Below are 17,608 nucleotides of genomic sequence, written 5' to 3'. Positions count from 1 at the left end.
TGGTTGACCAGTGCAGAGTTACGATGTCATAATGCCCCCTTGGGCAGATAACAGAAAAGGGTCTGTCACCACGGTGACCAGTGCAGGGTTACGACGTCACCATGCCCCCTTTGGCAGATCACAGTCATGGGTGTGTCACCAGGGTGAGGAGTGCAGAGTTATGATGTCACAATGGCCCCTTAGGCAGATCACAGACAAGGGTCTGTCACCTGGGTGCCCAGTGCAGACTTATGATGTCACAATGCCCCTTAGGCAGATCACAAACAAGGGTCTGTAACCTGGGTGAGCAGTGCAGTGTTATGATGTCACAATGCCCCCTTAGGTAGTTCACAGACAAAGGTCTGTCACCTGGGTGACCCGTGCAGAGTTATGATGTCACAATGCCCCCTTAGGCAGATCACAGACAAGTGTCTGTCACCTGGGTCACCAGTTTAGAATTATGATGTCACAATGACCCCTCAGGCAAATCACATTCAAGGGTCTGACACCTGGGTGACCACTGCAGTGTTATGATCTCACAATGCCCCCTAATGAGGTTCACCATCAAGGGTCTGTCACCTGGGTGACCAGTGCAGAGTTATGATGTCACAATGACCTCTTAGGCAGATCACAGAGGTTCTGTCACCTCTGTGACCAGTGCAGGGTTATGATGTCACAATGCCCTTTAGGCCGATCAAACACAAGGGTCTGTCACCTGGGGTACCAGTGCAGGTTTACGGTGTCACAATGCCCACTTAAGCAGACGAAAGACAATGGTCTGTCACCAGGGTGACCCGTGCAGTGTTATGATGTCACAATGCACCCTTAGCCTGATCGCAGACAAGGGTCTGTCACCTGGGCCACCCGTGAGAGTTATGACATCACAATGCCCTCTTAGGCATATCACAGACAAAGGCCTGTCACCTGGGTGACCAGTTCAGCGTTATCATGTCACAATGCCCCCTTAGGCAGATCACAGAGAAGGTTCTTTCACCTGGGTGACCAGTGCAGAGTAATTATTTCACAAAGTCCCTTCACGGAGATCACAGACAAGGGTCCGTCACCTGGGTGACCAGTGAACACTTATGATGTCACAATGCCCCCTTAGGCAGATCACAGACTAGGGTCTGTCACCACGTTCACCAGTGCAGAGTTATGGTGTCACAATGCCCCCTAAGGGAGATCACAGACAAGGGTCTGTCACCTGGGTGACCAGTGCAGAGTTATGATGTCACAATGCCCCCTAAGGCAGATCACAGAGAAGGGTCTGTCACCTGGGTGGACAGTGCAGAGTTACGATGTCACAATGCCCCCTTAGGCAGATCACATTCAAGGATCTGACACCTTGGTGACCAGTGCAGTGTTATGATGTCACGATGCCCCCTTAGGCAGATAAAAGACAAGGGTCTCTCACGTGGGTGACCCATGCAGAGTTATGATGTCACAATGCCTATTTAGGCAGATCACAGACAAGGGTCTGTCACCTGGGTGACCAGTGCAGAGTTGTGATGTCACAATGACTCCTCAGGCAGATCACAAAGATTCTGTCACCTCTGTGACCAGTGCAGGGTTATGATGTCACAATGCCCTTTAGGCCAATCAAATACAAGGGTCTGTCACCTGGGTTACCAGTGCAGGGTTATGATGTCACAATGCCCACTTAAGCAGAACAAAGACAATGGTCTGTCACCAGGGTGACCCATGAAGAGTTATGATGTCACAATGCACGCTTAGTCAGATCGCAGATAGGGGTCTGTCACCTGAGTGACCCGTGAGAGTTATGATGTCAAAATGCCCCCTTAGGTAGATCACAGACAAGGGTCTGTCACCTGGGTGACCAGTGCAGGGTTATCATGTCACAATGCCCCCATAGGTAGATCACAGAGAAGGTTCTTTCACCTGGGTGACCAGTGCAGACTAATGATGTCACAATGTCCCCTTACGGTGATCACAGGCAAGGGTCTGTCACCTGGGTGACCAGTGAACACTTATGATGTCACAATGCCCCCTTAGGCAGATCACAGACCAGGGTCTGTCACCACGTTGACCAGTGAAGAGTTATGATGTCACAATGCCCCCTTAGGGAGATCACAGACAAGGGTGTGTCACCTGGGTGACCAGTGCAGAGTTATGATGTCACTATGCCCCCTTAGCCAGATCACAGACAAGGGTGTGTCACCTGGGTGACCAGTGCAGAGTTATGATGTCACAATGCCCCTTTAGGGAGTTCACAGACAAAGGTCTGTCACCTGGGATACCAGTGCAGGGTTACGCTGTCACAATACCCACTTAAGCAGATCAAAGACAATGGTCTGTCACCAGGGTGACCCGTGCAGAGTTATGATGCACAATGCACCCTAAGTCAGGTCGCAGACTTGGGTCTGTCACCTGGGTGACCCGTGCAGAGTTATGATGTCACAATGCCCCCTTAGGCAGATCACAGACAAGGGTCTGTCACCTGGATGACCCGTGCAGAGTTATGATGTCACAATGCACCCTTAGGCAGATCAAAGACAAGGGTCTGTCACCTGGGTGACCAATTCAGAGTTATGGTGTCACAATGCCCCCTTAGCCAGATCACAGACAAGGTTCTTTCACCTGGGTGACCAGTGGAGAGTTATGATGTCACAGTGCCCCCTGAAACAGATCACATACAAGGGTCTGTTACCTGGGGGACAAGTGCAGAGTTACGATGTCACAATGCCCCCTTAGGCAGTTCACAGACAAGGTTTTGTCAGCTGGGTGGCCAGTGCATATTTATGATGTCACAACACCCTTTAGGCAGATCACAGACAATGGTCTCTCACCTTGGTGACCAATGCAGGATTATGATGTCACAATTCCCCCTTAGGCAGATCACAGACAACGGTCTGTTACCTGAATGACCAGTGCAGATTTATGATGTCACAGCGAACCTTTAGGCAGAGCACAGGCAATGGTCTCTCACCTTGGTGACCAATGCAGGGTTATGATGTCACATTGCCCCCTTAGGCAGATCTCAGACAAGGGTCTGCCACCTGAGTGATGAGTGCAGAGTTATGATGTCACAATGCCCCCTTAGGCAGATCACAGACAAGGGCCTGTCACCTGGGTGCCCAGTGCAGATTTATGATGTCACAATGCCCCCTTAGGGAGATCACAGACAAGGGTCTGTCACCTGGGTGTCCCGTTCAGAGTTATTATGTCACAATGCCCCCTTAGGCAGATAAAAGACAAGGGTCTGTCACCGGGATGACCAGTGCAGAGTTATGATGTCACAATGCCGACTTAGGTAGTTCAAAACAAGGGCCTTTCACCTGGGTTCCCGTGCAGACTTATGATGTCACAATGCCCCCTTAGGCAGATCACAGACAAGGGTCTGTCTCCTGGGTGACCAGTGCAGAGTTAGTATGTCACAATGACCCCTTACGTGGATCACATTCAAGGGCCTGTCACAAGGGTGATCCCAGGAGAGTTATGATGTCACAATGACCCCTTAGTGAGATCACAGACAAGGGTCTGTGACCTGGGTGCCCCGTGCCGAGTTATGATATCACAATGCTCCCTTAGGCAGATCAAAGACCAGGGTCTGTCACGTGGGGCACCAGTGCATTGTTATGATGTCACAATGCCCCCTTAGGCAGATCACAGACAAGGGTCTGTCACCTGGCTGACGAGTGCAGGGTTATGATGTCACAATGCCCTCTTAGGCAGATCACAGGCAAGGGTCTGTCACCTGGGTGACCAGTGCAGAGGCATGATGTCACAATGACCCCTTAGGCCGATCACATTCAAGGGCCTGTCACATGGGTTACCAGTGCACTGTTATGATGTCACAATGCCCCCTTAGGCAGATCACAGACAAGGGTCTGTCACCATGGTGACTAGTGCAGAGTTAATATGCAACAACGCCCCCATAGCCAGATCACAGACAAGGGTCTGTCACCTGCGTGACCAGTGCAGAGTTATAGTGTCACAATGCCTCCTTAGGCAGATCAGAGACAAGGGTCTGTCATCTGGGTGAGCAGTGCAGAGTTATGATGTCACAATGACCCCTTAGGCAGATCACAGACAAGGGTCTGTCACCTGGGTGACCAGTGCAGAGTTATGATGACACAATGACCCCTTAGGCAGATCACAAAGGTTCTGACACCTCAGTGACCAGTGCAGGGTTATGATGTCACAATGCCCTTTAGGCCGATCAAACACAAGGGTCTGTCACCTGGGTTACTAGTGTAGGGTTACGGATTCACAATGCCTACTTAAGCAGATGAAAGAAAATGGTCTGTCACCAGAGTGACCCGTGCAGAGTTACGATGTCACAATGCACACTTAGCCAGATCGCAGACAATGGTCTGTCACCTGGGTGACCCGTTGAGAGTTATGATGTCACTATGCCCCCTTAGGCAGATCACAGACAAGGGCCTGTCACCTGGGTGACCAGTGCAGCGTTATCATGTCACAATGCCCCCTTAGGCAGATCACAGAGAAGGTTCTTTCACCTGAGTGACCAGTGCAGACTAATGATGTCACAATGCACCCTTAGGCAGATCACAGACAAGGGTCTGTCACCTGGCTGACGAGTGCAGGGTTATGATGTCACAATGCCCTCTTAGGCAGATCACAGACAAGGGTCTGTCACCTGGTTGACCAATGCAGAGTTATGATGTCACAATGCCCCCTTAGGCAGTTCAAAGACAAGGGTCTGTCACCCTTGTGACCAGTGCAGAGTTATGATGACAGAAGGCACCCTTAGTCAGATAACGGACAAGGGTCTGTCACCAGGGTGACCAGTGCAGACTTATGATGTCACATTACCCACTTAGGCAGATCACAGACAAGGATCTGTCACCTGCGTGACCAGTGCAGAGTTATGATGTCACATTACCCACTTAGGCAGATCAAAGACAAGGGTCTCTCGCCTGGGTGACCAGTGCAGAATTATGATGTCACAATGCCCCGTTTGAAATATCACAGACAAAGGTCTGTCACTTGGTGACCAGCGCAGAGTTATGACGTCACAATGGCCCCTTATGCAGATGACAGAGAAGTGTCTGTCACCATGGTAACCAGTCGAGAGTTATGATGACACCATGTCCCTTAGGCAGATCACAAACAAGGGTCTGTCACCTGGGTGACCCGAGCCTTGTTATGATGTCACAAGGCCCCCTAAGACAGATCACAGACCAGGGCCTCTCACCTGTGTGTCCCATGCAGAATTATGATGACACAATGCCCCCTTACGCAGATCACGGAGAAGGTCCTGTCACCTGGGAGACCAGTGCAGAGTTATAATGTCACAAAGCCCCCTTATGCATATCACAGACAAGGGCCTGTCACCTGGGTGCCCAGTGCAGAGTTATGATGTCACAATGCCCCCTTAGGCAGATCACAGACAGGGGCCTGTCACCTAGGGTCTCAGCACAGATTTATGATGTCACAATGCCCACTTAAGCAGATCAAAGACAAGGGTCTGTCACCAGGGTGACCCGTGCATAGTTATGATTTCACAATGCCCCCTCATGCAGAACACAGACAAGGGTCTGTCACCTGGGTGACCCGTGCAGAGTTATGATGTTACAATGCCCCCTTAGGCAGATCACAGACAAGGGTCTGTCACCTGGGTGACCAGTGCAGAGTTATGATGTCACAATGCCCTCTTAGGCAGATCACAGACAAGGGTGTTACACCTGGGGGCCAGTGCAGAGTTATGATGTCACAATGAGCCCTTAGGCAGATCACAGAAAATGGTCTGTCACATGGGTGACCAGTGCACAGTTATGATGTCACGATGCCCCCTTAGGCAGATCACAGAGAAGGGTCTGTCACCATGGTGACCAGTGCAGTGTTATGATGTCACAATGCCCCCTCAGGCAGATCACAGACAAGGGTCTGTCTCCTGGGTGACCAGTACAGAGTTATGGTGTCACAATGCCCCCTTAGGCAGATCGCAGAAATTGGTCTGTCACAGGGTGTCCAGTGGATAGTTATGATGTCACAATGCCCCCTTAGGCACATCACGGAAAGGGGTCTGTAACCTGGGTGACCTGTGCAGAGTTATGATGTCACAATGCCCCCTTAGGCAGATCACAGACAAGAGTCTGTCACCTGGGTGACCAGTGTAGAGTTATAATGTCACAATGCCTCCTTAGGCAGATCACACACAATGGTCTGTCTCCTGGGAGACAAGTGCAGAGTTATGATGTCACAATGCCCCCTTAAGTAGTTCACAGACCAGGGTCTGTCAAGTGGGTGACCAGTGCAGAGTTATGATGTCACAATGCCTCCTTAGGCAGATCACAGACAAAGGTCTGTCACCTTGGTGACCAGTGCAGAGTTATGATGTCACAATGCACCCTTGGGCAGATCACAGACAAGGGTCTGTCACCTGGATGCCCAGTGTAGAGTTATGATGTTTCAATGCCCCATACAGCAGATCACACAAAAGGGTCTGCCACCTGGGTGACCATTGCAGAGTTATGATGTCACAATTACCCCTTAGGCAGATCACAGACAGTGGTCTGTCACCTTTGTGACCAGTGAAGAGTTATGAAGTGACAATGACCCCTTAGGCAGGTCACAGACAAAGTTTCTGTCACCTCTGTGACCAGTGCAGAGTTGTTATGTCACAATGCCCCTTTAGGCAGATCAAAGACAAGGGTCTGTCACCTGGGTTACCAGTGCAGAGTTATGGAGTCACAATGCCCACTTAAGCAGATCAAAGACAATGGTCTGTCACCAGGGTGAACCATGCAGAGTTATGATGTCACAATGCACCCTTACGCAGATCACAGACAAGGGTCTGTCGCCAGGGTGACCAGTGCAGAGTTATGATGTCACAATGCCCCGTTAGGCAGTTCACAGTCAAGGGTCTGTCAACTGTGTGACCAGTGGAGAGTTATGATGTCACAATACCCCCTTAAGAAGATCACAGACAAGTGTCTGACACCTGGGGGACAAGTGCAGAGTTATAATGCCACAATTCCCCCTTAGGCAGTTCACAGACAATGGTCTGTCACCTGGGTGGCCAGTGCACATTTTTGATGTCACAACGCCCCTTTAGGCAGAAGACAGTCAATGGTCTCTCACCTTGGTGACCAATGCAGAGTTATGATGTCACAATGCCCCCTTAGGCATATCACAGACAAGAGTGTGTTACCTGCGTGACCAGTGCAGAGTTATGATATCACATTGCCCCCTTAGGCAGGTCAAAGACAAGGGTCTGTCACCTGGGTTCCCAGTGCAGACTTATGATATCACAATGCCCCCTTAGGCACAACACACACAAGGGTCTGTCTCCTTGGTGACGAGTGCAGAGTTAAGATGTCACAATGCCCCCTTGGGCAGATCAAAGACCAGGGTCTGCCACGTGGGTGACCAGTGCGGAGTTATGATGTCACAATGCCCCCTTAGGCAGATCACAGACAAGGGTCTGTCACCTGGGTGACCCGTGCAGAGTTATGATGTCACAATGCCCCCTTTGGCAGATCACTGACAAGGGTCTTTCAAGAGGATGACCAGTGCAGAGTTATGATGTCACCATGCCCCCTTAGGCAGATCAAAGACAAGGGTCTGTCACCTGGGTTACTAGTGCACTGCTATGATGTCACAATGCCCCCTTAGGCAGATCAAAGACGGGGTCTGTCACCACGGGGACCAGTGCAGAGTTAAGATGCAACAATGCCCGCATAGGCAGATCACAGACAAGGGTCTGTCACCTGGTTGACCAATGCAGAGTTATGATGTCACAATGCCCCCTTAGGCAGTTCAAAGACAAGGGTCTGTCACCCTTGTGACCAGTGCAGAGTTATGATGACACAAGGCACCCTTAGTCAGATAACGGACAAGGGTCTGTCACCAGGGTGACCAGTGCAGACTTATGATGTCACATTACCCACTTAGGCAGATCACAGACAAGGATCTGTCACCTGCGTGACCAGTGCAGAGTTATGATGTCACATTACCCACTTAGGCAGATCAAAGACAAGGGTCTCTCGCCTGGGTGACCAGTGCAGAATTATGATGTCACAATGCCCCGTTTGAAATATCACAGACAAAGGTCTGTCACTTGGTGACCAGCGCAGAGTTATGACGTCACAATGGCCCCTTATGCAGATGACAGAGAAGTGTCTGTCACCATGGTAACCAGTCGAGAGTTATGATGACACCATGTCCCTTAGGCAGATCACAAACAAGGGTCTGTCACCTGGGTGACCCGAGCCTTGTTATGATGTCACAAGGCCCCCTAAGACAGATCACAGACCAGGGCCTCTCACCTGTGTGTCCCATGCAGAATTATGATGACACAATGCCCCCTTACGCAGATCACGGAGAAGGTCCTGTCACCTGGGAGACCAGTGCAGAGTTATAATGTCACAAAGCCCCCTTATGCATATCACAGACAAGGGCCTGTCACCTGGGTGCCCAGTGCAGAGTTATGATGTCACAATGCCCCCTTAGGCAGATCACAGACAGGGGCCTGTCACCTAGGGTCTCAGCACAGATTTATGATGTCACAATGCCCACTTAAGCAGATCAAAGACAAGGGTCTGTCACCAGGGTGACCCGTGCATAGTTATGATTTCACAATGCCCCCTCATGCAGAACACAGACAAGGGTCTGTCACCTGGGTGACCCGTGCAGAGTTATGATGTTACAATGCCCCCTTAGGCAGATCACAGACAAGGGTCTGTCACCTGGGTGACCAGTGCAGAGTTATGATGTCACAATGCCCTCTTAGGCAGATCACAGACAAGGGTGTTACACCTGGGGGCCAGTGCAGAGTTATGATGTCACAATGAGCCCTTAGGCAGATCACAGAAAATGGTCTGTCACATGGGTGACCAGTGCACAGTTATGATGTCACAATTCCCCCTTAGGCAGTTCACAGACAATGGTCTGTTACCTGGGTGGCCAGTGCAGATTTTTGATGTCACAACGCCCCTTAAGGCAGAAGACAGTCAATGGTCTCTCACCTTGGTGACCAATGCAGAGTTATGATGTCACAATGCCCCCTTAGGCATATCACAGACAAGAGTTTGTTACCTGCGTGACCAGTGCAGAGTTATGATGTCACATTGCCCCCTTAGGCAGGTCAAAGACAAGGGTCTGTCACCTGGGTGACCCGTGCAGAGTAAAGATGTCACAATGCCCCCTTAGGCAGATCAAAGACCAGGGTCTGTCACGTGGGTGACCAGTGCAGAGTTATGATGTCACAATGCCCCCTTAGGCAGATCACAGACAAGGGTCTGTCACCTGGGTGACCCGTGCAGAGTTATGATGTCACAATGCCCCCTTTGGCAGATCACTGACAAGGGTCTTTCAAGAGGATGACCAGTGCAGAGTTATGATGTCACAATGCCCCCTTAGGCAGATCACAGACAAGGGTCTGTCACCTGGGTTACTAGTGCACTGCTATGATGTCGCAATGCCCCCTTAGGCAGATCAAAGACGGGGTCTGTCACCACGGGGACCAGTGCAGAGTTAAGATGCAACAATGCCCGCATAGGCAGATCACAGACAAGGGTCTGTCACCTGGGTGACCAATGCAGAGTTATGATGCCACAATGCCCCCTTAGGCAGTTCAAAGACAAGGGTCTGTCACCCTTGTGACCAGTGCAGAGTTATGATGACACAAGGCACCCTTAGTCAGATAACAGACAAGGGTCTGTCACCAGGGTGACCAGTGCAGACTTATGATGTCTCATGACCCACTTAGGCAGATCACAGACAAGGATCTGTCACCTGCGTGACCAGTGCAGAGTTATGATGTCACATTACCCACTTAGGCAGATCAAAGACAAGGGTCTCTCGCCTGGGTGACCAGTGCAGAATTATGATGTCACAATGCCCCCTTTGAAATATCACAGACAAGGGTCTGTCACTTGGTGACCAGCGCAGAGTTATGATGTCACAATGTCCCCTTACGTAGATGACAGACAAGTGTCTGACACCATGGTAACCAGTCCAGAGTTATGATGACACCATGCCCCTTAGGCAGATCACAAACAAGGGTCTGTCACCTGGGTGACCCGAGCCTTGTTATGATGTCACAAGGCCCCCTAAGACAGATCACAGACAAGGGCCTCTCACCTGTGTGTCCCGTGCAGAATTATGATGTCACAATGCCCCCTTACGCAGATCACGGAGAAGGTCCTGTCACCTGGGTGACCAGTGCAGAGTTATAATGTCACAAAGCCCCCTTATGCATATCACAGACAAGGGCCTGTCACCTGGGTGCCCAGTGCAGAGTTATGATGTCACAATGACCCCTTAGGCAGATCACAGACAGGGGCCTGTCACCTAGGGTCTCAGCACAGATTTATGATGTCACAATGCCCACTTAAGCAGATCAAAGACAAGGGTCTGTCACCAGGGTGACCCGTGCATAGTTATGATTTCACAATGCCCCCTTATGCAGAACACAGACAAGGGTCTGTCACCTGGGTGACCCGTGCGGAGTTATGATGTTACAATGCCCCCTTAGGCAGATCACAGACAAGGGTCTGTCACCTGAGTGACCAGTGCAGAGTTATGATGTCACAATGCCCTCTTAGGCAGATCACAGACAAGAGTGTTACACCTGGGGGCCAGTGCAGAGTTATGATGTCACAATGAGCCCTTAGGCAGATCACAGAAAATGGTCTGTCACATGGGTGACCAGTGCACAGTTATGATGTCACGATGCCCCCTTAGGCAGATCACAGAGAAGGGTCTGTCACCACGGTGACCAGTGCAGTGTTATGATGTCACAATGCCCCCTCAGGCAGATCACAGACAAGGGTCTGTCACAGGGTGTCCAGTGGATAGTTATGATGTCACAATGCCCCCTTAGGCACATCACGGAAAGTGGTCTGTAACCTGGGTGACCTGTGCAGAGTTATGATGTCACAATGCCCCCTTAGGCAGATCACAGACAAGAGTCTGTCACCTGGGTGACCAGTGTAGAGTTATAATGTCACAATGCCTCCTTAGGCAGATCACAGACAAGGGTCTGTCTCCTGGGAGACAAATGCAGAGTTATGATGTCACAATGCCCCCTTAGGCAGTTCACAGACAAGGGCCTTTCACCTGGGTGACCAGTGCAGATTTATGACATCACAACGCCTCCTTAGGCAGATCACAGACAATGGTTTCTCACCTTGCTGAGCAATGCAGAGTTATGATGTCACAATGCACCCTTAGGCAGATAACTGACAATGGTCTGTCACCAGGGTGACCAGTGCAGAGTTATGATGTCACAATGTCCCCTTAGGTAAATCACAGACAAGGGTCTGTCACCTGGGTGACGAGTGCAGAGTTATGATGTCACAATGTCGCCTAACGAAGATCAAAGACATGGGCCTGTCACCTGGGTTCCCACTGCAGACCTATGTTGTCACAATACCCCCTTAGGCAGATCACAGACAAGGTTCTGTCTCCTGGGTGACAAGTGCAGAGTTAAGATGTCACAATGACCCCTTAGGCAGACCACATTCTAGGGCCTGACACATGGGTGACCCGAGCAGAGGTATGATCTCACAATGCCCCGTTAGGCAGATCGCAGACAAGGGTTTGTCACCTGGGTGCCCTGTGCTGAGTTATGATGTCACAATGCCCCCTTAGGCAGATCAAAGTCAAGGTTGTGTCTCGTGGGTTACCAGTGACGAGTTATGATGTCACTCTGCCCCCTTAGGCAGATCACTGACAAGAGTCCGTCACCTGGGTTACCAGTGTACTGTTATGATGTCACAACGCCACCTTAGACAGATCGCAGACAAGGGTCTGTCACCATGGTGACCAGTGCAGAGCTAATATGCAACAACGCCCCCATAGGCAGATCACAGATATGGGTGTGTCACCTGGGTGACCAATGCAGAGTTATGATGTCACAATGGCCCCTTAGGCAGATCACAGACAAGAGTCTGTCACCATGGTCACCAGTGCAGAGTTATGATGTCACCATGCCCCCTTAGGCAGACCACAAACAAGGGTCTGTCACCTGAGTGACCTGTGCCTTTTTATGATGTCACAATGCCCCCTTTGGCAGATCACAGACAAGGGCCTCTCACCTGTGTGACCCGTGCAGAGTTATGATGTCACAATGCCCCCTTAGGCAGATCACAGACAAGGACCTGTCACCTGGGTGCCCAGTGCAGGGTTATGACGTCACAATGCCCCCTTAGGCAGATCACAGATATGGGCATGTCACCTGGGTGCCCAGCGCAGAGTTATAATGTCACAATGCCCCCTTATACACATCACAGACAAGAGCGTGTCACCTGGGTGCCCAGTGCAGAGGTATGATGTCACAATGCCCCCTGAGGCAGATCCCAGACAAGGGCCTGTCACCTGGGGTCTCACTGCGGAGCTATGATGTCACAATGCCCACTTAAGCAGATCAAAGACAAGGGTCTGTCTCCAGGGTGACCCGTGCAGGGTTATGATGTCACAATACCTCCTTATGCAGATCACAGACAAGGGTCTGTCACCTGGGTGACCCGTGCAGAGTTATGATATCACAATGCCCCCTTAGGCAGATCAGAAACAAGGGTCTGTCACCTGGATGACCAGTGCAGGGTTATGATGTCACAATTCACCCTTAGGCAGATCACAGACAAAGGTGTTACACTTGGGTGACCAGTGCAAAGTTATGATGTCACAGTGACCCCTTAGGGAGATCACAGACAAGGGTCTGTCACGTGGGTGAACAGTGCACTGTTATGATGTCACAATGCCCCTTTAGGCAGATCACAGACAAGGGTCTTTCTCCACGGTGACCAGTGCAGTGTTATGATGTCACAATGCCCCCTCAGGCAGATCACAGACAAGGGTCTGACACCTGTGTGACCAGTAAAGTGTTATGATGTCACAATGCCCTCTTTGGCAGAACCCAGAAAAGGGTCTGTCACTGGGTGACCAGTGGATAGTTATGATGTCACAATGACACCTTAGCCAGATCACAGGCGAGGGTCTGTCACCTGGGTGACCTGTGCAGAGTTATAATGTCACAATGCCCACTTAGGCATATCACGGACATGGTTCTGTCAACAGGGTGACCAGTGCAGAGTTATGACGTCACAATTCCCCCTTAGGCAGATCACAGATATGGGCATGTCACCTGGGTGCCCAGTGCAGAGTTATAATGTCACAATGCCCCCTTATACACATCACAGACAAGAGCGTGTCACCTGGGTGCCCAGTGCAGAGGTATGATGTCACAATGCCCCCTTAGGCAGATCACAGACAAGAGTCTGTCACCTGGGTGACCATGTAGAGTTATGATGTCACAATGCCCCCTTAGGCAGATCACAGAAAAGGGTCTTTCAGCAGGGTGACCAGGGCAGAGTTATGATGTCACAATGCCCCCTTAGGTGGATCACACACAAGGGTCCATCAACTGGGTTACCAGTGCACAGTTTTGACGTCACTATGCCCCCTTAGGCAGATAACAGACAAGGATCTGTCACCAGGCTGACCAGTGCAGAGTTATGATGTCCCAATGCCCCCTTAGGCAGATCACAGACAAGGGTCTGCCACCTGGGTGACAAGTTCAGAGTTATGATGTCACAATGCCCGCATAGGTAGATCACAGATGACGGCCTGTCACCTGCGTGCCCAGTGCAGACTTATGATGTCGCAATGACCACTTAGGCAGATCACAGACTAGGGTCTGTCTCCTGAGTGACCAGTGCAGAGGTATGATGTCACAGTGACCCCTTAGGCAGATCACAGACAAGGGTCTGTCACCTGGGTGACCATTGCAGAGTTATGATGTCACAATGCCCCCTTAGGCAGATCACAGGCAAGGGTCCGTCACCTAGGTGACCTCTGCCGAGGTATGATGTCACAATGCCCCCTTGATCATTTCACAGACAAGGGTCTGTCACCTGGGTGACCCGTGCAGAGTTATGATGTCATAATCCCTCCTTAGGCATATCACAGACAATTTTCTGTCACCTTGGTGACCAGTGCAGCGTTATGATGTCACATTGCCCGCTTACGCAGATCACAGAGAAGGGTCTGTCGCCTGGGTTACCCGTGCAGAATTATGATGTCACAATGCCCCCTTAGGCAGATCACAGACAAGGGTCTGTCACCTGGGCGACCAGTTCAGAGTTATGACGTCACAATGCCCCCTTAGGCAGATCACAGACAAGGGTCTATCACCAGGGTGACTAGTAAAGAGTTGTGATGTCACAATGCCCCGTTAGGCAGTTCACTGTCATGGATCTGTCACCTGAGTGACAAGTGGAGAGTTATGATGTCACGATGCCACCTTAAGCAGCTCACAGACAAAGGTCTGTCACCTGTGTGACCAGTGCAGATTTATGATGTCACATCGAGCCCTTAGGCAGATCACAGACAATGGTTTCTCACCTTGGTGACCAATGCACAGTTATGATGTCACAATGCTGCATTAGGCAGATCACAGTCAAGGGTCTGTCAAGTGCGTGACCAGTGCAGAGTTATGATGTCACAATGCCCCCTTAGGCAGATCACAGACAACGATCTGTCAACTGTGTGACCAGTGCAGAGTTATGATGTCACAATGCCCCCTTAGGGAGATCACAGACAAGGGTCTGTCACCTGGGTGTCCCGTTCAGAGTTATTATGTCACAATGCCCCTTAGGCAGATAAAAGACAAGGGTCTGTCACCGGGATGACCAGTGCAGAGTTATGATGTCACAATGCCGACTTAGGTAGCTCAAAACAAGGACCTTTCACCTGAGTTCCGTGCAGACTTATGATGTCACAATGCCCCCTTATGCAGATCACAGACAAGGCTCTGTCTCCTGGGTGACCAGTGCAGAGTTAGTATGTCACAATGACCCCTTACGTGGATCACATTCAAGGGCCTGTCACAAGGGTGACCCGAGGAGAGTTATGATGTCACAATGACCCCTTAGGCAGATCACAGACAAGGGCCTGTGACCTGGGTGTCCCGTGCCGAGTTATGATGTCACAATGCTCCCTTAGGCAGATCAAAGACCAGGGTCTGTCACGTGGGGCACCAGTGCATTTTTATGATGTCACAATGCCCCCTTAGGTAGATCACAGACAAGGGTCTGTCACCTGGCTGACGAGTGCACTGTTATGATGTCACAATGCCCCCTTAGGCAGATCACAGACAAGGGTCTGTCACCATGGTGACTGGTGCAGAGTTAATATGCAACAACGCCCCCATAGCCAGATCACAGACAAGTGTCTGTCACCTGCGTGACCAGTGCAGAGTTATAGTGTCACAATGCCTCCTTAGGCAGATCAGAGACAAGGGTCTGTCACCTGGGTGAGCAGTGCAGAGTTATGATGTCACAATGACCCCTTAGGCAGATCACAGACAAGGGTCTGTCACCTGGGTGACCAGTGCAAGGTTATGATGACACAATGACCCCTTAGGCAGATCACAGACAAGGGTCTGTCACCATGGTGACTAGTGCAGAGTTAATATGCAACAACGCCCCCATAGCCAGATCACAGACAAGGGTCTGTCACCTGCGTGACCAGTGCAGAGTTATAGTGTCACAATGCCTCCTTAGGCAGATCAGAGACAAGGGTCTGTCATCTGGGTGAGCAGTGCAGAGTTATGATGTCACAATGACCCCTTAGGCAGATCACAGACAAGGGTCTGTCACCTGGGTGACCAGTGCAGAGTTATGATGACACAATGACACCTTAGGCAGATCACAAAGGTTCTGTCACCTCTGTGACCAGTGCAGGGTTATGATGTCACAATGCCCTTTAAGCCGATCAAACACAAGGGTCTGTCACCTGGGTTACCAGTGCAGGGTTACGGAGTCACAATGCCTACTTAAGCAGATGAAAGAAAATGGTCTGTCACCAGAGTGACCCGTGCAGAGTTACGATGTCACAATGCATCCTTAGCCAGATCGCAGACAATGGTCTGTCACCTGGGTGACCCGTTGAGAGTTATGATGTCACTATGCCCCCTTAGGCAGATCACAGACAAGGGCCTGTCACCTGGGTGACCAGTGCAGCATTATCATGTCACAATGCCCCCTTAGGCAGATCACAGAGAAGGTTCTTTCACCTGAGTGACCAGTGCAGACTAATGATGTCACAATGCCCCCTTAGGCAGATCACAGACAAGGGCCTGTCACCACGTTGACCAGTGCAGAGTTATGATGTCACAATGCACCCTTAGGGAGATCACAGAAAAGGGTCTGTCACCTGGGTGACCAGTGCAGAGTTACGATGTCACAATGACCCCTTAGGCAGATCACAGAGAAGGGTCGGCCTCCTGTGTGAACAGTACAGAGTTATGATGTCACAATGCCCCATTAAGAGGTTCACCGACAAGGGTCTGCCACCTGGGTGACCAGTACAGAGTTACGATGTCACAATGCCTCCTAAGGCAGATCACAGACAAGGGTCTGCCACCTCGGTGACCATTGCTGAGTTATGATGTCACAATGACCCCTTAGGCAGATCACAGACAAGGGTCTGTCACCTGGGTGACGAGTGCAGAGTTATGATGTCACAATGACCTCTTAGGCAGATCACAGTGGTTCTGTCACCTCTGTGACGAGGGCAGGGTTATGATGTCTCAATGCCCTTTAGGAAGACCAAACAAAAGGGACTGTCACCTGGGTTACCAGTGCAGGGTTACGATGTCACAATGCCCACGTAAGCATATCAAAGACAATGGTCTGTCACCAGGGTGACCCGTGCAGAGTTATGATGTCACAATGTCCCCTTAGGCAGTTCACAGACAATGGTCTGTCACCTGGGTTACCAGTGCAGGGTTACGATGTCACAATGCCCACTTAAGCATATCAAAGACAATGGTCTGTCACCAGGGTGACCCGTGCAGAGTTATGATGTCACAATGCCCCCTTAGGCAGTTCACAGACAAGGGTCTGTCACCTGGGTGACCAGTGCAGATTTATTATGTCACAACTGCCCTTTAGGCGGGTCAGAGACAATGGTCTGTCACCTTGGTGACCAATGCAGAGTTATGATGTCTCAATGCCCCCTTAGGCAGATCACAGACAAGGGTCTGTCACCTACGTGACCAGTGCAGAGTTATGATGTCACAATTCCCCCTTAGGCAGATCACAGACAAGTGTCTGTCTCCTGGGTGACCAGTGCTGTTTTATGATGTCACAATGTCCACTTAAGCAGTTCAAAGACAAGGGTCTGTCACCAGGGTGACCCATGCAGAGTTATGATGTCACAATGCACCCTTAGGCAAATCGCAGACAAGGGTCTGTCACCTGGGTGACCCGTGTAGAGTCATGATGTCACAATGACACCTTAGGCAGATCACAGACAAGGGTCTTTAAACAGGGTGACCAGTGCAGAGTTATGATGTCACAATGCACCCTTAGTCAGATCACAGACAATGGTCTGTCAGCTGGGTGACCAGGGCGGAGTTATGATGTCACAATGCCCCCTTAGGCAGATCACAGACAAGGGTCTGTCACCACGGTGACCAGTGCAGAGTTATGTTGTCACAATGCCACCTTAGGCAGATCACAGACAAGGGTCTGTCACCTTGGTGACCAGTGCACACTTATGATGTCACAATGCCCCCTTAGGCAGATCACAGACAAGGGTCTGTCACCACGGTGACCAGGGCAGAGTTATGATGTCACAACGCCCTCTTAGGAAGATCACAGACAAACATCTGTCACCTGGGTGACCAGTG

The sequence above is a fragment of the Gorilla gorilla genome, chromosome Y (genome assembly GCF_029281585.2).
Source record: "Gorilla gorilla gorilla isolate KB3781 chromosome Y, NHGRI_mGorGor1-v2.1_pri, whole genome shotgun sequence".
Lineage (NCBI taxonomy): Eukaryota > Metazoa > Chordata > Mammalia > Primates > Hominidae > Gorilla > Gorilla gorilla.
The sequence above is the reverse complement of the archived record's forward strand: the minus strand, read 5'-3'. Positions refer to the sequence as shown.